General features: G+C 38.4%; 1 protein-coding gene across 12 annotated transcripts in view; it reads right to left on the minus strand.

The window, feature by feature from the left end:
- Positions 1 to 12,523, minus strand: part of MBD5 (methyl-CpG binding domain protein 5) — a 521,200-nt gene that overhangs the window by 435,669 nt on the left and 73,008 nt on the right. Inside the window, exon 3 of one of the 12 annotated variants that reach the window (XM_066232967.1) lies at positions 4,204 to 4,254. The exons of the other annotated variants lie outside the window; for them this stretch is intronic. The gene's annotated coding sequence lies outside the window, so the exon portion shown is untranslated. The remainder of the gene's footprint in view (positions 1 to 4,203; positions 4,255 to 12,523) is intronic. 12 annotated transcript variants of the gene reach the window in all.

Here is a 12,523-nt window from a genome sequence, read left to right on the forward strand (position 1 = left end):
AAGGAGAAGGAGAACAAGGGAAAAGGCACCAGTGTACTCTCAAAAGGGAGAGCGCCAGTTTCAGTATCTAAAGCAACACAATAAGGGAAGATTTGTTCACTTTCAAATCCTTCTTTAAAAATGTTATCTTAATATTCACTATGTTCTTCTAGGATTTTGAAAATAAACATTTCTATGACAAACATTTTCCCACCTGTTAAAAAGAATTGCTGAATCTGGAGTTCTTTGAAATTTATTTATTGATTTTAGAGAGAGAGGAAGGGGAAATGGGGTGGAGAAAGACAGAGAAAGAGAAGTATCAATTTATTGGTCCACTTGTTTCATGAATTCATTGGTTGATTCTTATATGTGTCCTGACCAGGGATAGAACCTCGCAACCCTGGTGTATTAGAACAACGTTCTAACCAACTGACTTACCCAACCAGGGCTGACCTTGAGTTTTTAATTATGACCCAACGTTTTAAAATGATTAGATATATGCTGGGAGTAATGTCAACTTTTTTTTTAATAATTTTATTTTTTTAATGGGGCGACATAAATAAATCAGGATACATATATTCAAAGATAACAAGTCCAGGTTATCTTGTCTTTCAATTATGTTGCATACCCATCACCCAAAGTCAGATTGTCCTCTGTCATCTTCTATCTAGTTTTCTTTGTGCCCCTCCCCATCCCCCTTTTCCTCTCCCTTTCCCCCCTCCCCCTGTAACCACCACACTCTTATCAATGTCTCTTAGTTTCACGTTTATGTCCCACCTACGTATGGAATAATGCAGTTCCTGGGTTTTTTCTGATTTACTTATTTCACTTCATATAATGTTATCAAGATCCCATCATTTTGCTGTAAATGATCCGATGTCATCATTTCTTATGGCTGAGTAGTATTCCATAGTGTATATGTGCCACATCTTCTTTATCCAGTCGTCTATTGACGGGCTTTTTGGTTGTTTCCATGTCCTGGCCACTGTGAACAATGCTGCAATGAACATGGGGCTGCATGTGTCTTTACGTATCAATGTTTCTGAGTTTTTGGGGAATATACCCAGTAGAGGGATTGCTGGGTCATAAGGTAGTTCTATTTTCAGTTTTTTGAGGAACCACCATACTTTCTTCCATAATGGTTGTACTACTTTACATTCCCACAAACAGTGGATGAGAGTTTCTTTTTCTCCACAGCCTCTCCAACATTTGCTATTACCTGTCTTGTTAATAATAGCTAATCTAACAGGTGTGAGGTGGTATCTCATTGCAGTTTTGATTTGCATTTCTCTAATAACTAAAGAAGATGAGCATCTTTTCATATATCTGTTGGCCATTTGTACTTCTTCCTGGGAGAAGTGTCTGTTCATGTCCTCTTCCCATTTTTTTATTGGATTGTTTCTTTGTTTGTTGTTGAGTTTTATGAGTTCTTTGTATATTTTGGATATTAGGCCCTTATCTGAGCTGTTGTTTGAAAATATCATTTCCCATTTAGTTGACTTTCTGTTTATTTTGTTATCAGTTTCTCTTGCTGAGCAAAAACTTCTTAGTCTGATGTAGTCCCATTCATTAATTTTTGCCTTCACTTCTCTTGCCATTGGAGTCAAATTCATAAAATGCTCTTTAAAACCCAGGTCCATGAGTTTAGTACCTATGTCTTCTTCTATGTACTTTATTGTTTCAGGTCTTATGTTTAGATCTTTGATCCATTTTGAGTTAATTTTAGTACAGAGGGACAGACTGTAGTCCAGTTTCATTCTTTTGCATGTGGCTTTCCAGTTTTCCCAGCACCATTTATTGAAGAGGCTTTCTTTTCTCCATTGTGTGTTCTTGGCCCCTTTATCAAAAATTATTTGACTATATATATGTGGTTTTATTTCTGGACTTTCTATTCTGTTCCATTGGTCTGAGTGTCTACTTTTCTGCCAATACCATGCTGTTTTGATTGTCATGGCCCTATAATAGAGTTTGAAGTCAGGTATTGTAATGCCCCCAGCTTCATTCTTTTTCTTTAGGATTGCTTTGGCTATTCGGGGTTTTTTATAGTTCCATATAAATCTGATGACTTTTTGCTCTATTTCTCTAAAAAATGTCATTGGAATTTTGATGGGAATTGCATTAAATTTGTATATTGCTTTGGGTATTATGGCCATCTTGATTATATTTATTCTTCCTAACCAAGAACAAGGAATATTTTTCCATCTCATTACATCTTTTTCATTTCTCTTAACAATGATTTATAGTTTTCATTATATAAGTCCTGGTGTATTAGAACAACGTTCTAACTAACTGACTTACCCAACCAGGGCTGACCTTGAGTTTTTAATTATGACCCAACGTTTTAAAATGATTAGGTATATGCTGGGAGTAATGTCAACTTTTAAACTAGTTTCAGTGAGCATAAAGTAGCCACTGCCACTATTTATTTATTTATTTAAAGTACTCTGCTAGCTTTCACTAATGATTAAAGATGAATCACCAGGTCTTTTATACATTGGTGTAATGAGGCAGTATTGAGGTGTTGAAATAGTATAGTATTGGTTTTGAATTCAGACACATCTAGGTTTGAATCCTGTCTCAGCGACATAGTATCCATGGGACTTTGATCAAGTCACTTGTTTTAAATCTCTGAGAGCAGATTCTGTACCTATTTCTAATACCTGTATTGACCTAGCTTGTAGCAGGTATTTTATGTTATTTTTCTTCTTCTTCAAAATGTTTACAAATTTTCAGAAAAATTTCACCGCATTCTGTTCTAGATCAAAAAAGATAAGGCTTTGGCACTGTGCCTAATATGAAAAACATTAATATCTCAAAATATCAATGCAAATGCCACTGTGGATATTTAAAAATACTATTTATGCTGTGTACTCATACTACTAAATGTAGTTACTACTACTTAAAAGTTATATATAAAAAATGACAGTAGAAAATTAATATTTCAAGACAAATACAATAAAAGTGGAATTTTAAAATATTTTAAAGTCCCTGAGTTAATCTTTACTTTAGAGCAGTTGAGTTCAAATACAGGGCTCTGTATTAAATTTTCCTTCTAAAGATTTGCAAGAGATACTAAGCTATACTAATCCTTAGGATACCAATATACTTTGATCAAGTTTTGTCTATAACTTGTTAAAACTTGAATTACTCTTCGAAACAGATTCAAGGAAATTCCAAACAAAGAAATTTCTTTAGAAATTAGAAAATTTTAATTTTAAAAATGCTTTTGGAAGCTGAGTTATAATACAGTTAAGCAAACAAAATTATGTCCTCAGTTTACTGAATTAGCTATAGTGATTCTGGATTGGAGTTGTACATTTTGAAATTTCTGATATGTGAAAATTTAAAACTTAACAAAATCATGCACAGAAAGAATATTTTTAAATTGGTAATCTGGCTTATAAACAAACAAAATAAAACTAATAATTCAGATGACTGGTGTAAAGATGTGTCTAATCAGTGGTTCTGCATCAAAATCACCACCTGGAGGGCTTATTAATATAATGCAGCCCCACCCCAACCCCTAGAATTTCTGATTCAATAGGTCCTTGGAATTTGCATTTCTAACAAATTCCCAGGTGATGCTGATGCTGCAGGCCAGGTTAGTTTTGTAGGCTGTGAGAACTACTGGTCCAAATATCCTTAAATCCTTATTATTCCTAGTCTTTTTTTTTTTACTTGAAAAATATGTTATATTTTCTGGACCTAATTCATCCATTTATTGTTACAGCAGTTTAAAAAGGTTCTGGTGATAAAGTGGTAAACATGATAGATAAAGTTCCTATTTCCATGGAGCTTCATTACATTCTATTGGTAAGAGAAACAATAGTATGCAAACAAACAGAAAAATACTGGATGGTAGTAGGTGCCTTAAACAATTAAAACAGAGTTGATGTGACTTGAGTGATTTCTTTAGACTAGTGGTGGTTGGAATAGACTTCTCTGAGGAGTTAACATTTAAGCTGAGACTAACATGAGCCAGTCCTAGAAAGACTGAAGGGAAGAACATTCTAGGTACAGGGAATACTTGCTATAAATGTCCTAAAGGAGGAATAAGCTTGATATGTTATGAAATAGCTTAATTTGGATTACAAATAAGGGTGGAGAGATAGGGGCCAGATCAATCATGTAGGGACATTTGTTATGAAGATTAAATAATATAATTAAGATACAATAGCCAGTAATTACCTGTTATTTTGTGCATATTTAACAAAGAGTACTTACAAAATGTTATTCTAGATCAGTCTCTTCTACACTTCCAGATGTACGCATCAGCTGAAAACAAAGAAAGAAGGAGCCCCGGCTAGTTGGCTCAGTGGTAGAGCATCGGCCCGGCATGTGGATGTCCCGGGTTCGATTTCTTATCAGGGCACAAAGGAGAAGCCACCATCTGCTTCTCCACCCTTCCCTCTCTATCTCCCTTCTTTCTATCTCTCTCTTCCCCTCCTGCAGCCATGGATCCATAGGAGCTAGTTGGCCTGGGCTCTGAGGATGGCACCGTGGCCTCACCTCAGGCACTAAAAATAGCTCTGGTTGCAAAGGAGCAACAGCCCAGATGGGCAGAGCATCACCCCCCCAGAGTGCTTACTGGGTGGATCCCAGTTGGCAGCACGCAGGAGTCTGTCTCTTTGTCTTCCTGCTTTTCACTTAAGAAAAAACAAAAATTAAAATTAAAAATTAAAATAGAAATAAGGATTGAAACATACTAGGTTTTCAAGAAAACTCTTTTGTATCTGAATTGCCATAGCTTCAACTTCCCAATGATCCCTATTATACATGTACTTAGGGTCATTTTTTTTTTTTTTTTCTGAGAGAGTGAGAGAGAGAGAGAGAGAAAGAGAAAGGGAGGGAGGGAGGGAGGAGAGTGTGAAGCATCAACTCATAGTTGTTTCACTTTAGTTGTTCATGGATTGCTTCTTATATGTGCTTTAACTGGGGGCACAAGCAGAGCCAGTAATCCCTTGCTTAAGCTAGTGACCCTAGGCTTCAAGCCAATGACCTTTGAACTCAAGCCAGTGACCTTGGGATCACGTCAAGCCAGCAACCTCCAGGTTTTAAACCTGGGACCTCAGCATCCCAGGATCACTGCACCACCACAGATTAGCCCTATAGCTAATGTTCAAATAAACCTTTACAATAATAAACTTACAAATAATGAGTATGTATTTTAAAACAACATGCAAATATTTACATAACAAATATATGTTGCTCCATTTAAAGTATAGGATTATAGGGCTACATTGTTCCAAGTAGCTCTGAACCTCTTCTTCTAGAAATACTGTAAGAATCAATTTAAAAGGCTTATAAAAGTCTACTGCTTTTTTTTTTTTTGTATTTTTCTGAAGCTGGAAACAGGGAGAGACAGTCAGACAGACTCCCGCATGCACCCCACTGGGATCCACCCAGCACGCCCACCAGGGGCAATGCTCTGCCCACCAGGGGGCAATGCTCTGCCCCTCCAGGGCATCGCTCTGCCGCAACCAGAGCCACTCTAGTGCCTCGGGCAGAGGCCAAGGAGCCATCCCCAGCACCCGGGCCATCTTTGCTCCAATGGAGCCTCGGCTGCGGGAGGGGAAGAGAGAGACAGAGAGGAAGGAGGGAGGGGGTGGAGAAGCAAATGGGCGCCTCCCCTATGTGCCCTGGCCGGGAACCGAACCCTGGTCCCCCGCACGCCAAGCCGACGCTCTACCGCTGAGCCAACTGGCCAAGGCCAAAAGTCTACTGCTTTTTAACTTTTACTTGTTTTTGATCAAGGAACAAACAAAACACAGAAACAAAAACCTTGTTTATTAGTCATTACTCAGAAAGAGTTAATTGTTTGTAAATTCAAACTTAACCTAAAAAAATAACGATAATACAGATAACATTCAAAATAACAGCACAGAGTGTGAAGACAACCTTAGTTATAAAGGTATATAAGCAAAACAGCAGCACTAGGATGGGTGCACAACCTCTCATGTGATTACTTTCTAAGGAAAAGAAAAATTAGTCTGCAAGAATATTTTTTAGGATATTGGTATAAAAGAAGTCCACCAATGAATACATACATTATGTGTATGTGTACAAGACGCAATGGATTTGAGAGTATTTATAGGAAAAGGGTCCAATGGGAGTATTCCTCAGGAAACTGTCACTTAACCTAATAATCTGCAAGAAAATAAAAGATGGTCATATTTAAGTTATGCTTCTACCTTTTCTAACTTCTTAACAGTAGTATTCCAATATACTTTCTTCTGAGCCTCACATATTTTTGAGTAAAAACTATTAGCCTTTCTTATGAAAGAAAAAAAACAGAGGCATAGAGAAGAAGTAAAAAACTTTAAAGTTAAAGTTAAAATTATGGATAAGAAAAAGAAACCTAGTCCCATTATTTCCAAATAAATATGAGAACTACAGATTATATAAATGAAAAAGAATTGAGAAAGGACAGTTCCTAGAGTATAAAAGAGTGAAAAAATAGAGAAGTTACGAGAAGCAAAAAGAACCCCATCTTCGAACTGCATCCTACTGGTTAAAGGAGCTCTTAGCAATGGTCTGGGCCTGTAGGAATTACCCCTCTCATTGCATCATGGGATAAATAAGCCTCAGAAATCAAATGAAGGTTGCAGTAGAGTGTGTTTATGTCTGAGGAGGAGCGAGGGTAAAGAAATTATATAGATACATTATAAAATAGTTTTCATAGAAATACTATCATGACATCCATAGAACATCAAAAAAAAATCCAATTCAATTAAAAAAAAATGGGCAGAGGACCTGAATAGATGTTTCTACAAAAGACATGTAGATGCTCAACATCACTAATCTTCAAGGAAAGGCAATCAAAACCTCAATGAGATATCACATCACACCTGTCAGAATGGTTATTTCCAAAAATACAAGAAATAAGTGTTGGCTAGGATGTGGAGAAAAGGAAACCCTCTTGCACTGATGGTGGAACTGTAAACTAGAGTAGTTAATTTACAATATGGATAACAATATGAAGATTCTTCAAATTTAAAACAAAACTACCATACAACCCTGCAATTCCACTTTTGAGTATTTATCTGAAGAAAACAAAAATCAATAATTTGAAAAGGTACATGTGGGTGACATCAGAAAAATGGTGGCATGAGAGATTCTACCAATCTCTCCCCTTGAAATTTCAACAAATTTTATAACTAAACATAGAGGAAAAAAAACAAAACCGTACGAGCACCCAAAATTTATACACACCAGACAAAGGTATGATTGGGTGAAAACGAGGCTGAATATATAAGACGAAAGATGGGGCATTTCTCTTTCCACGCTGATCTAGGTAGGGGCACTTTTGCTTGGAGCCGGACGAAAGAGAGAGGTTGAACTAATAGGGACGGACGGAGCAGAGGTAGGGCGGGTGCCCAAACAACGTAAAGATCCCACCAGCTCTGCCCACGATCGCGACTGCACGTGCACACTGGTGGTGGGATCCACCTAAAATTACCAGCCCAGGGTGCCCGCATTAGCCAACGCCCACATCTTTGTGTATTCCCAGCAGCGCTAGTGACTCCACCTAGCATCATCACCTTGGGGAGTGAGTGAGCGCACGCATGGGCCGAGGTGCTTTGCCCAAGATTAACAATGCTGGGCACCTGCAGGGGCACCAGCATGTTTGGGCATTACCGGCTCCATGATCTCCAGTGCCGGACGCACACATGGGCCAAAACACTTAGCCTGACAATGCCTGGGCTAGGTGCCTGAAGGTGGCTGCAGCTGTCTGCCTGCAGTTGTGGGAGCTGGACACATAGCCTGTCGCGGGCTAACAAGCAACCCAAGAGGGAAAAGCCTGTAGAGATTCAAACTGCAGCGCACTGAGGCATGCCAGATAAGCCTGCCTGCCCATAAAATTTTGCCTATGTGTAACAAAAAGGAACTTGGTCCTTGCTCTGTGCCCTGCCCTGCCTTCTCGCGCTGGTGGCTCTGGTTCCCACTGCCTTCCCCAGAACTGTGCTTTGAGCAGAGCTGCAGGGGGGACCTGCCTGTGCATAGATTCTCTTGCCAAGAGAACAGTAGCTGAAGCACACCCCACAGCTAAGACTCCAGGCTGCTAGCTCCAGTGGGAGGGCTGTGTGGAGAGGTGCCTGAAAAACTGAGACTGCCGTTACCAGAGCCATATAAGGGCAAAGCCCTAACAAGCCCCCTCCCCCGTCAACGGACTGAGGCCCAGTCTACGTCACTGCCACAGCGACACACCAGCAGACCTCTGCCCAAGAAACTCGTAGTACAATGCCACCTGCTGAAAAAAATGGAAGAAGCTACCTCTAAAACCATGAAAAAAAAATATTTTTTAAGTTTTTGTCATTTTTACTTCTTTCCTTTCTTTTTTCTTATTTTCCTTTTGAACTTCATTATCCACAGTTGTTACATTTTTCATTTTTTTGAGGGTTTCATTTCTTCTGCTTTTTTCTTTTTTTTTTCTTCCTCTTTGTTTTATATTCTATTTTTTGTCCTTTCTTTCTCCTTATTTGCTTTCTTGTTTCTTCTTTATCCTTTCTTCCTTTTTTTTTTTGCTCTCATCCGATTGTCACTTATCAAATTATTTTATTTCGAACTAATATTTTTCTTTGTGACATTATGCTGGTTTTTTAATACATTTTTCTCTATTTTGACTTCTATCCTCAGTCCCTACATCTTGTTCTCTGTACTTTTTGTTCCACTTATCATTATAGAATTTTCATATTTTCACTGCATTATTTCAACTTTTATTTTACTTTCCTAATTATCTCTTATTAGTGTTATTAACAATACTACTCTCAGATGCCATTAAGTAAAATAAAATCAAATATCATGGATACAAAAGACAGAGACGTAGCTCAGACAGATGATGAAAAATCTCTAGAAAAAAAATTCAATTATGTGGAAACTCTGGAGTTAAATGACAGAGAATTCAAAATTGAAGTTCTAAAAATACGTAATGAACTATAAGAAAGCTCTAGAAGGCAATTTAATGAGCTCAAAAAACAAGTTAATGAACAAAAAAAACACTTCATCAAGAAAATTTAAGCCAGACCAGGTGGTGGTGCAGTGGATAGAGCATCGAACTGGAGGACCCAGGTTCGAGACCCTGAGGTCACCAGCTTGAGCATGGGCTGATCTGGTTTGAGCAAGGCTCACCAGCTTGAATCCAAGGTCACTGGCTCGAGCAAGGGGTCACTTGGTCTGCCAGGTAGCCCCCCTATCAAGGCACATATGAAAAATCAATCAATGAACAACTAAGGAGTTGCAACGAAGAATTGATGTTTCTCATCTCTATCCCTTCCTGTCTGTCTGTCCTTATCTGTCTCTCACTCTGACTTTCTCTGTCTCTGCCACAAAAAAAAGAAAAGAAAATTTAAACTATAAAAAGAAACCAAACAGAGATAAAAAAAAACTCAATACATGAACTGAAAAATGAGGTGACATGCTTAGCTAATAGAACAGGCCAGATAGAAGAGAGAACTGGTGACATAGAAGATAGGAACTAGAGATACTACAGAGAAAGAGAGAGACTCACAAATTTAAAAAAATGAGAAAGCCCTACTAGAATTGTCTCACTCCATCAGAAAGAGCAATATAAGAATGATGGGTTTATCAGAAGGAGAAGAGAAAGAAGAAGGAATGAAGAATATGTTAAAACAAATAATATATGAGAATTTCCCAAGGCTGTGGAAAGAATTAGAGCTTCAAATCCAAGAAGCAAACAGAACACTGAGTTACCTTAACCCAAACAGACCTAATCCAAGGCACATCATAATGAAATGATCATAAATCAATGACAAAGAAAAAATCCTCAAGGCAGCTAGAGAAAAGAAGAATATAACATATAAAGGAAGGTCCATAGGTTATCATTGGATTTCTCAGCAGAAACTCTGCATGCCAGAAGAGAGTGGACCCCAGTATTTAAAGGACTGAAAGAGAGAAACTACTAGCCAAGAATACTATATCCATCAAAGCTTTCCTTCAAATGTGGAGAGGAAATAAAAACATTCACAGATACAGAGAAGATGAGAGATTTTATCACCGGAAAATACCCACTTCAGGAAATACTAAAGTGGGTTATCTGACCAGATACAAAGAACAAAACAAAACAAAATCACAAGTAAGAGCTGCAACAAGAGCACAATAAAAACAACATAATCTGTGACCAAAAAAAAACCAAAAAAAAAAATGGGGGAGAAGACAAAAATTAGCAGTAACAAAGGAGGATGGAATGCAGAAGCAGTCATGAGATAATAGACTACAAAGAATATGATATATATTCTTTTAATTACCTAATGGTAATACCACCATTTCAGTGGTATTTTCACCACTGAAAATACCACTACTGAAATACATGGCTTAAAAGAAGAAGAAACAGAGAAAAGAAGTATATAATACAACCAAAAAAAACAACCACAACAAATGACAGAAAAACAAAACGGAAGAATCAAACAAGAAATACAGCTATTAGAAAGCATTATATAAAATGGCAATAGGAAACCCTCAAGTGTCCATAATTACATTGAATATAAATGGATTGAACTCACCAATAAAAAGACACAGAGTAGTAGAATGGATTAAAAAACAAAATTCAACTGTATGCTGCCTTCAGGAAACACATCTAAGCTACAAGGATAAAAATACACTCAAAGTGAAAGGCTGGAATATGATTCTCCAAGCAAACAATATCTAAGGAAAGGCAGATGTAGCCATACTCATATCTAACAATGTTGAGTATAAGACAACAAAGGTAATCAGAGACAAAGATGGTCATTTCATAATGATAAAAGGGATATTAAATCAAGAAGATATAACACTTCTTAATATATATGCACCAAACCAAGGAGCACCAAAGTATATAAGACACCTACTAACTGATCTAAAATTAAAAACTGACAAAAATACAATCATAGTTGGAGACCTCAATAAACCACTGATAGCTCTAGATCAGTGTTTTTCAACCAGTGTGCCGCGGCACACTAGTGTGCTCTGAGACATGGTCAGGTGTGCCGTGGGGAAATTAAACATGGGTCCCCAAACTATGGCCTGCATAGGCTGTTTATCCAGCCTGCCGCCAGCCGCCTCCATCCGAACATGAACATTCCCCTCACAATCCCCCCAGCTATCAGCAACAGGAAGAGTGGAGGCACAGGGAACGCTCACTGACCAATCACCTTCTAGGATTCATCCCGACCACTAGCGATAAACCAATAGTAGGCTGCCTCTCATCCACACCCAGGAAGGTCCCCGCTCGGGCTGCCGCGCACTTTTCATTGTGTGGCCGTGGCGAGTAGTTGAAACTGCTACTCCTCCACATAGTCCCGATTTCTAATCCTGGTCAGGACTGGAGATAAACGTTGCCACCACTAGATGAAGCCTCAGCCTCAGCTGGTTATATCTATCCTGACGGTGTATATAGATATTTGACCTTTTTCTTTTTAAAAGAGGCCCCCGCAGAGGGTGATATACAATGCATCACAATGTTATCTATATTGTATATGGCCTCCTGAAGGGTCATCTTCTTAAAGAGCTCAAATCTATATATACACCATCAAAACAGACAGAACCAAGGCCCCTGCACCCAGCTGACCATGGGATTTGAATCCACAACCTCAGGGAGAACTCTAGTATTTATCAGAATCCTTACCTACAAAGCAAACTTCTCAATCTGACAGTAGAGATGCTCTGAGGACTTATGATGTTACACAAGTACCCAACATTTTCTAAAATTGATTTTGTCCAGTCTCTATATAGAGTATTTGCGAAATTGATTTGAACCCACAACCTTGATGAAAGCTCCATTATCTATTAGCAGGACTGTATATATGAGGGGATACATGGGACTGTATATATGAGGGGTTACATGAGACTGTATATATGAGGTTACATGGAACTGTATATATGAGGTTACATGGGTCTGTATATGAGGGGATGTTACGTGGGACTGTATATATGAGGTGGTTATCCTTTTTTATTTAACTTTTTTTTAATAAATGTAATTTATTTAAAGGACCTCTGACAGGCATATTTCACTCTTGTGACAGTTTGGGATCTCAGCAAGATGAGCAAGTGACAGTGATGGAGAAGTTTTTGAGAAGGGAAAATGCAAATGCCGAACAGGGCCCTGGACAAAATTCTGACCCAGATGAAGGCCCTCATATGAGTGGTCGACAAAAGAAAAAAGACAAGACGGTGAGCTCGAGGCAATACAGTGAAAGCTATCTTTCATTTGGATTTACTTTCACCGGGGATGAGACAGTACCGACTCCGCTGTGCTTGGTGTGTGGTGAGAAGCTTAATAGCGCCATGGTGCCAAGCAAGCTTAAATGCCATCTCCAGACGAAACACCCTTCCCGTTCAAAACAAGCCAATGGATTATTTTATACACTTACATACAAACAATGAGAAATGGGCAACTTTTTTGAGAAAAACCACAAAGGTAAACAAGAGAGCCCACAAAGCTAGCTACCTTGTTGCTGAACTTGTAGCTAAATCAAAAAAATCCCACACTGTGGCAGAAACATTAATACTGCCAGCTTGTAAAGCCATTGTAAATGAGATGCTTGGCCCT

Source organism: Saccopteryx bilineata, chromosome 5 (genome assembly GCF_036850765.1).
Source record: "Saccopteryx bilineata isolate mSacBil1 chromosome 5, mSacBil1_pri_phased_curated, whole genome shotgun sequence".
Classification (NCBI taxonomy): Eukaryota; Metazoa; Chordata; class Mammalia; order Chiroptera; family Emballonuridae; genus Saccopteryx; species Saccopteryx bilineata.